Genomic DNA, 9,854 nt, shown 5'->3' on the forward strand with positions numbered 1-9,854 from the left:
TGAGCTCAGCAGTCACTGGAGCTGATGGGGCTAAATGTATCACATAACCACCACGGAAAACTTGGGTTTTGAGCCTGTCTTAAATAGTAACTACTTAAGCAGCAGTTCCCTTGGAACGAGTCATTTTGGGGCTGATTGGTTGGGCGCATGAAGCCCCAGCAGGCAGGAAACACAGAAACGCAATATAACACTATGAAAAATAGATGCTTATCCAGAGTAAGGTCTCAGACCTGTTCCTATAGAATTTGGTAGTGGGATTTCTACTCATTTCGTTAGGAATATGACAGAGCTCTTCAGGTTTTAGCAACCAGCACATTAAGAACATGGCCAAACATAATTTGAAAAGCTATTTCCATTTCTGTTTGTTTTTTAAATGATTAAAAATCCAGTTTAAATATTGCAAGGAAAACTTTAAATTGAGCAAGATAAGTTTTGGCTTCCTTCCGAGGAGGAAGCAAACCCCAAAACGCTACTGAAAATCTAACAGATGGGAGTTATTTTTCACTCTTTAAAAATTTCATTCCCTTGCACTGAGATTAACCGTAATTAGCTCTTTATTTACATCTAGGACAAAAGGTAAAACGATAAAGAAAGGCAACTATAACCACAAATCACAGGCGGAAAAAGGCAAAAAGAGCAAAAATTCCCTCTGAGAAGAAAACGTCACGTCTTTCTTGCCAAGCAGCATAATTGTTATAAATACATAGTTAAACAGCTCCACAGCATCCTGTCAGCGCTAAGGATAAACATTTAGGTCACAGTTTTGCAAGCTTTTACACACAAGTCGATCGACTATGTAAGAATCATCCTCTGAGCAGCTGAAAATATCACATCCCTGTGAGTGGCCAGGATCGGGCCTAAGAGAGTCACGACAGTTTGCTACACTTTTGTCTCAGTCATGCAAGGAATTAAGCAAAACCAGGAGAAAAAAAAAAAATCCACAAAAAATACACAGAGCTCTTCTAGTTAAAGACACAGAGAGGTATTAAAACTTATTTTTTTTCTTTTTTTAAAGTCCTCTTCTAATTCTAATAACACCTCGGCTTAGTAGAGCTAAAGAGGCTTCTAAAGTATTTGTGCAAGTGTGTGATTCGTGGTGTATCTTTGCCTTTCAGTTGCACAACAAAACTGCCCAGGGAGCTTCACACCAAGCTACCAACCAGCCTTTTACCGTGGTACTTCCAGGCTGTAACACGGAGCTCCCGGCTTGTGCCCACGCAACCCGCTGACCCACAGCTCGGGGTGACCCCGCTCTGGGTGGCATTGCCAAGGTAATGGTGTTCCCAGGAGAAGGAGCCACCCGCCACTCCCCTCGCCCAGCCCCGGCGCTCACGGCAATCTCTAATTCTCTGCCTTGAACAGACCTTTTAAGTTAACGATCCTTTTTGTTAACACATGCAAATCTAAAAAGACTCCATAGGAATCAATGTTTTTTCATATAAATATTTAGGGAGATGGACTCGATGATCCCTATGGGTCCCTTCCAACTCAAGATACTCTGTGATTCTAGGAAATATAGAATCAGCACATAAGAAAAAAGAGAGAGAAGTAGAAGGAAAGCAAGCAGGAAGGAAAGCAAGCAGGTCCAGCCCCGACACCAGGAACTGTGACTGCACTCACCACAAAAGTTAAGGACTGGCATAATTCTCTGCGTTTTACTCACACGAGAAAGCGAAGCTCTCGCTCTCTCACGCTTTTTCCTTCTCTTTTCCTAACACTCTCAGAGACTTCTATCTTTAGTTATCCTGCTGTAATTTTCTTTAAATTGTAGTTGGATAATCATCCGGACTCAGGGGAAACCTATGTCAAAGGAATTCCTGGGGATACAGTCCCCATTTGATGAGACTGAGAGTTGCTAAATTAACAAAGGACTGACTAAAGATATGATTCTTCCCTTGTAGAAGAAATCCTGTTTTACCAGCAACTATTTTTAAGGAACCCTATAATAAAATATGTATGCTTGCACATTCCTGTTCCTCTATTTTATTTTCTGTCACATAAGACTCTGAATTTATTAATATCCTGTGTCTCATTGGGACCTCTGAGGTTGAAAGTAGCAAATGCACTGGCTAAGGTCAAAATTCCCAAAAGTGTAGGCTTTTGGGAATTGAACTAATTGAACTGATTTCCCTGAATCCGTTTCCTTTTTGCACTCTCTCCGAGAGTACATGTGGCTCAGCCGCATGCAAAAGCCCTACATGTAACAAAACTGTGGCTGAGAAACGTGAGATTAGCCTTCTGCTTTGCAAAAACACTGAGAGAGGGGGGAGAAATCCTAAAATACCTCCCCAAAAGAAGTTGTTTTGTTCCAGTTTAGCAGCGACCAAATCTCTGCCGTACATTTTGCTGATGGCGGAGCAGAACAAAATGGTTACAAACCGTGGAGGGCAAGAAGCCCACCTGCACTTGGGCCCCCGAGCTCCACTTGGGCTGCAGAGCTGGCACCAGCGAAGGGGTCAGCTCAAGCGTGGCAAACGGGACAGCCAGCTTTGCCGTCCTTCTGCTCTGCATCCGGACCACCTCCCGCAGACGGAGGACCAGCTCTCACCTCCCGGGTACAGAGATGCTACCGGCCGGGCTGCGTCCGCCCGGCAGCAGAGAGGAGACGGCTCTTGGCTCTGCTTACGGGGGCAGTGAAATCCAGGAGCTGCGTCAAGAGAAAGGCAGGGGAGGAAAGAGGAGAGCAGGCAATGTCTGAACTGCGAGCTCCGCTGTAGAAAGTGTTTCAGTTCCCAGATAACGTGGCGCTGTTCACAGATTTCAGCTTATATAGGCTTTTCCATACATCTATTTTTATTCCCAAAGCATTCCCTGTTGCTGTACGATGAAAAGAAAGACCGGACAGCACGGATGCTCACACACATGTGAACGCATTCACATGCTGGTTATAATCTTCCTAACCGTCCACCTTGCTAGTGCAACCTGTGCTTTGAGAGCCAAGCCGGGACACCTCCTCTCCCACACCGCCAGCTGCAAAGGGTTATCTTCGTGGCAAGTTTTTGCAAGCCAGAGTCTTGCTGAAATGGGAGGACATTTGACAACAGTGGGGGACCCAGGACAGATGGGGAAAGGAAGATGAATCATATAGCTGCCAAAATAACCAACACAAAAATCCAAACATAACAATAAGTGAGAAGAAGGAATAAAAGAACACGTTCTGGCCTCTTATTCTGAAGGAATGAAATGCTTCTTCCCCAGTCCTGGCATCTGGCACATGCAGGTCTTGAAGGAATAGAGCTGGGACAAACTCTCTCTGCCTCCCTCCTATATGCATATTTCAGAGATTAAAATTACAGCATTGGGACCAAGAAGGAGGCACTTCCCTTATCCCCGGGTATCCTGGCACCATCCAACACGCTGCCACACGGCTCTCACAACCCTCTGAAGCCTCTCTTACCCACGTGTTCCCGCCACGCACTTTGGGGTAGCGCTACCTGACTCAGGGAATGAGCCTGCTTAAGCCCGGACCAGCGCAGTACTCGTCCCGGCTGCACACTTGTTAATGCTCAGATGCAGGATACCTGCGCAGAGCCCTGGAGGTCTGGAAGAAAAGAGCCCAGAGGTGTGTAATGCACAAGCTTTCCTTCGCGGACTCTGGAGGGACCAGGCATGGGCAGACTCGAGCAAGCACAGCTCTTCCTATGTAATACATAGACACTTCAAACTCAAGCTACATATCCGGAGACATGGAAAGAAAGTCACAGGGCTGTGTGCATGTAGACCTGCCCTCTGCCTCGCACAGAGCATTGCGTTACAAACCTAACCTCTCACCCCACAGCTCCCTGCTCCACCTCCATGCAGCGGCTCCCACCTTAATGTTTCCTGATCGTTTCAGTGCCCTGCGGGCTTCTACCACCCCAAGTCCTCACAGCCCTACTCTCCACATCCCTTGTTATCCTGCATCCTTATCTGCTCCTACAGAGAAGGTGCTCCCAATGACAGCAACAACCCTGTACCTACTTCCAGGGAAGGAAAGTATCCGGGTGTTAGAGCTTAATCCTCTCCACTTGCCCTCCCCTGCTCACCACAGGCAGGCAATGGAGGCAGAAAACAGGACCCTTCCCAGCAGCCAGCCCTCCCACCAGAAAGCCGTTGGGCTGGAGTGATGCTCTCCATGCAAACAGGAGAGGCTTTTCCTGCGAGGAATGCAAGACAGCAAGTAAATCTTCTGGAGCTGCCAAAAGCAACCTGTTATAAATCGCCCTCTAAGTTATGAGATATGGACTCTCCACAGCACAGTTAATAAATAATACCCCACAATCCTTCTATGTATGGAAGTGCGAGTTCAGTGACAGTTCTGCTTACCCAAGAGGGGCCACAGTTAAAAATGGAGTGGCAGGAAAATAGTACTTTTTAATTATATAGCAAATAATTTTTTTAAAATGATAAGGAGCTTGCTGCGATCTCCCAATAAACAGCCTTTCCTAGGACAACAAAACTAAATACATAGAACAAAAGCCATCATTTTACAGGAAAATAAGATCTGTAAAGAAAACCAGAATTTTATCCAGGCATTATAACCAGTTATTCACAAAGCAAAGGCTAGCACGGAAAGAGAGAGTGTGCATGTGAAAGAGTATTTATAAACCAGTTTACAGTGACATCCTGAGGCCCCGAGATCAGGATCCCGTTGTGCCAAGCACCGTACAGACACACTCCGAGAAACCAGCCCAGGCTGAGGGCCAAGCACTGCCACTGTAACGAAGGGAAGTGACACCAGCACAGAAAAGGGCCACCTGAAGCACTGGAACCCTGACGGTCTCTTCCCACACCACCCTTTCCTTTTCAGGAAGGCGTTGCCATCATCCAGCTTCCATCCAGATACCTCCCCAAAATGCTTCGCATAAGGGGGCAGCTGTCCCCAGCAAAAGGCATCTTGCTGCCAGCATCTAATCGCTTTCAGGCTGTTTTCTTGGACGCATCTCTTCCACTTTATTTTCCGGCTGCGGCTTAAGTCTGACCCCTTCCTCCCCCCCTTCCATTTCAAAGATCTGTTTGACAGCAGAAGAGAACAGGTACCAGAGGCTCACGCATTTGCAACGCCGATGAAAATTAAAGTTGCATTCGCCAGTGCACGTAGAGCTCCAGGCCAGGAATATCCCAATTTCCCTGGCCCAAAAGGAGGGAATTTCGGCAAACCACTCCGCATTTCGGCTACCGGCGGCGCGGCCGCAGCACCGGCGGGGACACGCACCCGCGGTCCCGCAGCTCGGCTCGCACTTGCCTTCGCACCAGCCGCGTCCTTTCCCGGGGGACAGCGGAGGGACTCCCCCGGCTCCGGCAGCCGCCGCAGCCCCCGCTCGCCGCCCCCCCGTCCCGTCCCTCGGCTCCCGGTACCCCCCGGCCCGGCGGGGCTGGACGCGGCCGCGCACCTTCGCTCTCACAGTCTCCGTTCAGGGGACGCCGGGGGCTGCTGCTGCCGCCGCGGCGGCTCCTCGGGCTCTCCCGAGCGGTTCTGCTTCTTCCTCTCCTTTCTCTCCCCGCCGGCCGACGAGCGGGGGCTGCTGCCGGCTGCGCGCCGCCACCGCCCGCCTCCCGTTTCCCCCCCCTGCCCCGGCCCGGCCCCAGCACCGCCCGAAACCCGCCTCCTCCACCAGAAACTTTCCCTCCGAGTGCGGGGAAGTTCAGGGCCGGGGCGGGCCGGACCTCCCCCCTGCCCCTTCCCCCGCCCCGCGGGGATGCGCCTCCCTCCCGCCGCCCACGCTGACAGAAACACGCGTATACCCCGCACACCCCTTACCCAGCCGGGCTCACCGGAGGGCGTGCTCAGCCACGTCCTGCGCGCCGCGCTCTCCTCCTCCTCTTCCTCCACGTCCCCGATCCTCGCCCCCCTCTCCCCGGCTCCGCCCCGCCGACCGGGGGCGGGGGGGTCACTCCCGGGAGCCGGGCGGGGGGAAGAAATCCGAGGGGGAGGCGGGTTTGCGAGGTGGGAGGCTGCCGCGGGGTCCCTCCGGCAGGTTGCGGGGTCCTGCTGGGAGGAGGCGGGCCACGGCTCCCTCTCCTGGCCGGAGCGGTCCTGCCGGCTGGAAGCTGCTGGCGGGGGGGGGGGGGTGGGCAGGCAGCTGCCCCAAGTCAGCGAGCCGTCCCCCGGCCAGCCGAGGGACACGTAAAGCCTTTGGAGTCAGCCCGCTTTGCCGAACCAGACAGCGGGCCGGCTGCTGCAGCTCCCTCCGCTCTCTGCAGGTCGCTTGCCCCCCTCCGCGGAAAGCAGAGTTTCCCCTTCTCCCCTCCGAGGTGTGCTGGGAGGGAAGGGCTCGGTGGCGAGAGCACTGCGCAGCGTCCCCTGCACTGGCGATGCCACCTCGGCCGGGAGAAGTGGCACCTTTTTGTTGCGTCGCTGCCACGGATGAGCCCAGAGGAGGCCAAATTTGTTGACGGACAAGGAGTGGATGCCTGAAACGGACTCCAAGGGAAATGAGGGTGAGGCAGAGGAGCAGAAGAAGATTCTGCAAAAATTTAGGCTGTCACATTCTCCTGGAGAATGTGGCCAGCGATAATGAGCGCAGTCCCTAGTGCAGGAACGTCCTTGCCCCGGTTGGAGAGGAAAGATCTCTCCCCTCTCAGGTTGACCATGAGGTTCTTCCATAGTGGAGGTGAGTGACCTGGCCTTATTCATGCTTTTGTCACCTCTTGGTGACAGCAGCTTGACAGCAAAGCAGTATGTCTGGACACAAGGCCTTAAGCAGTAAGGAAACTCCTATCGGTTCAAAGTGCTGCAGCACTTCTTACGCTATTGGTTACAACACTTGGACTGAGTTCAATATTTCAGTCATTATCCCCAGGAGGTGGCTCCAGGATATCTAGGAGACCAAAGTTCACTCCACCTCATGAAGCTCCTCTGCAACAAAGCTGTCCTAGAGAGCAGGGCACCTGGCGCAACCTCTCACAGCCACCGCTAGCCCACATCTCCCCATCCTCTCTGCAGGGCCATGTGAGGCACCACTGCACACCCATTGCTACTGCTGGGAAAGGGGGTCCTTGCCCTTGTCAGCCCACCCCAGCTTATCAAGGTGGGCACACCTGAAGTTCCCCCCCCCCCCCCCCCCCCCGAAGAAGAGCAGCTGTGGCCTGGCTGTGCCACAGGGTGTGAAGAAGCTGCGATGGGAGGCCAGCACTGTTCCTGCTGCTCTGTCAGGAATAACTCTTCCTCCTGCACCTCTCTTCCCTTCCCTTCCCAGGGCTCTGGCACAGCAAAATTAGGCAGAAAGTTATTATCTCAGCAGCTTTTATGTCCTGGTGGTGAATGCCCTTGAAAATCTGCCTACTTGGCTCGTGGTTAGAGTCAGCTCTACTCAAGCCATTTCTAACACAAATCCATCCAAGTATTAAAGTAACTTGTTAAGGCAGAGCTCTGTGTAGACTAATTTACCCCACTCTTAGGGCAAATGAGTCCGTGTTTTGCTCCACGCTACCTGCACATGTCCAGGATCCAAACTATCTTGTCTGGAGCTACTTTAGGTATCCGTATACTCGTCTGCATCGCTGAATATAGGCAAAACGGGATAGCAAGGCACATCTTGTGAGCTGTAGTTTCCAGCATACTTAAAGAGAAGTATGTGCTTAAAATCTGCTGTTGAAACACGACAGTCCACTTTTCTCATAGAAGACGAAATAACAAAAGGATTGCATATTTTAGTCGTGATATTTAATGCAGCTGTGGGAGTAGCTCAGCTGCTCTGGTGATTGTTACAAGAATTAAATAATAATAATAATGATACCTTGTTCTACGTAATATCTGCCATCCATAGATACAGATCGGGGATAGGACATGTCATTATCCTTGTTTGGGAGGATCCAGGCACTGTTGCAATACTGGTAATGCAGGTTAACAGTCATCGACACACACACCCTGGGAAATTCACACCGTTCCAAAATCCTAGCCTGCCACTACAAATTAGGGTCTTTAGGCCAGTGTCATTAATTTTCTCTGATTTTGCCAGAAAGCCAGAATTCAACTTGAGACTTCATTGAAAGGCTCATGAATTAAGGTTCAAGACTAAGTTTCCAGAGATTGTTCTAAGGCTACAGCTGATAGCAAGGCCCCAAACCACACCTGCTTATTGTGTTTTCATGGGAAAGGTTTCAAACCCTTTTTGCTTACAGATGAAAAGAATCAGCAATTCCCTACTGTAAAATAAGGGTAATATTGCTCACTTGGGCTCAGTGCTGTCATAAGGATTATTTTTGTGTTGCTATTTTTTCTCCCATCCTCTCTCCACACTTGCACATGCTATTTCTGTGCAGGTTAAAATGCAACACAGTTACGCCCTAGAGTGAATTATACTACAGTTTGAAGAGCAGTTCAGTAAATAGAAAACATTTTTTAAGCACAAAAAAGCAGCATTGTGCCACAATTTTTGGGCAGGGAGCAAAGAGTAGCATTACTAAGTGAAACCACGGGGGGGACTTAAATAGCAGAGGAATGTGTTGGTGTTCAGCCAGGACACCGGAGCTGCTGGCACCGCGACTGCTGCAAAAATATTCCACAGAGCTCCAGTAACAAGTGGCCAAAGGCCTTCGTTTGCTGCTCTTCTGTTCCCGTTAGGCAATTTAGAGCTAGAAGCGCAGGAGGAGCCTGGATCGTACAGCCCAGTTCTCTGCCATGTCAGGCACAGTGTTGCTTATGGTCCTTTTCATGAAAGGACCACGCTCCAACTTAAAACAAGTTTGTATTTTCTGCCTGTTGCTCCTTCTGGGAGATTCTCCTTGACTGTCCATGTCCCTGGTGGTCAGGAGCCTTGGTGTCATTTCCATCACCAGTTTATTCGTCACCACATGTTCTGGCGCCAGCATTGTCTCTCATTTCGGTAGCTGTTTCGCTCACCGCTCATTCCTCAGGTATTTCTGTGGAGATGGTTTTTGCCTCCTCTCCCCCCTGAGCTACACAGGGCTGGCTTTTCAATCTTCTCTCCTAAATGACTCTCAATTCACCTCAGACCTCTTCCCTCCAGCTGCTCCGGTTTCAATTAATCTTGAAGTGCATATGGATAGCCAAAAGTAGTTATAGTATTAAATGGGACGAGGTCGCGCTGATACTTCATACAATGACATTAAAGTCCCCGTTTCTCACTGAAATATCTCACCTGGTAATCCCAATATTGCATTTATCTTTCTGCAGCTAAGCTGTAGTGGTGACCTCATATTTCTCCTCCATTTTTGCTTGCAATGGTAAGTTCCCAGGCTGGATGAGAAACTTGCTACTATTCCCTCATCAGTTCCCAATACTCTTGTATTTGTCCCAACTCTCAGCCTGCACGAGCTTTTCTGATTTGTTTGTTCTTAGCCAGCATTTCCGATACTGGGAGATCAAGATGGTTTCGTAACCTCTAAAAGACATGTTCCTGCTTGTTACTTTACTCACACCCACCTAACCCATTTTTCTTCCTTCCTAGTTCAGGAAATAAGCCCTAGACTACATATAATTATAGTCTGTGTAGTTATAAATGAACGTGCCTTCTGTGTTTTACACCTACGTTTTAACTGGCATTGAGAAGAGCACGCCTGATAACCTAAGATACAGGACACGGAATAAATGGGAGAATGACAGACATTTCTAACATAGCAGCACATGGACGTCCCATCTGCTTCTGTCAAGGAAGCTGAGGTTACCCACTCACGGGTGTAAGGGCTGAATATTCCCTGCTGAGACCATTTTCCAGTGAGGATCCTGTGCCTGGATGTGCTTTCAGACAGGTACACACTGCTCATTCACCAAAATGCACGAGGAGTTGCAATTGCACCTGTGTCAGGTGAGCTTGACCAGCACAGATCGTGTCTTCTTTGCCACGTTGACTATGTCCAAAAGTAGATCTCAAATCATCTCACTCCCCGGTGCGGCATGTTGTGTGAACCTC

The 9,854-nt window shown here is 50.0% G+C and overlaps 1 protein-coding gene across 6 annotated transcripts in view; it reads right to left on the reverse strand.

Moving 5' to 3' along the window:
• IL1RAP (interleukin 1 receptor accessory protein) overlaps window positions 1–5,867 on the reverse strand; it is a 50,181-nt gene extending 44,314 nt beyond the window's left edge. For 3 of the 6 annotated variants that reach the window (XM_074591887.1, XM_074591890.1, XM_074591893.1), the window contains exon 1: window positions 5,373–5,530. The gene's annotated coding sequence lies outside the window, so the exon portion shown is untranslated. Of the gene's footprint in view, window positions 1–5,372; window positions 5,531–5,740 lie in introns of those variants that run through there. The other 3 variants (XM_074591889.1, XM_074591892.1, XM_074591891.1) reach the window with 3 other exon arrangements.
• Between the last annotated feature and the right edge of the window lie 3,987 nt (window positions 5,868–9,854).

The sequence above is a fragment of the Larus michahellis genome, chromosome 6 (genome assembly GCF_964199755.1).
Source record: "Larus michahellis chromosome 6, bLarMic1.1, whole genome shotgun sequence".
Classification (NCBI taxonomy): domain Eukaryota; kingdom Metazoa; phylum Chordata; class Aves; order Charadriiformes; family Laridae; genus Larus; species Larus michahellis.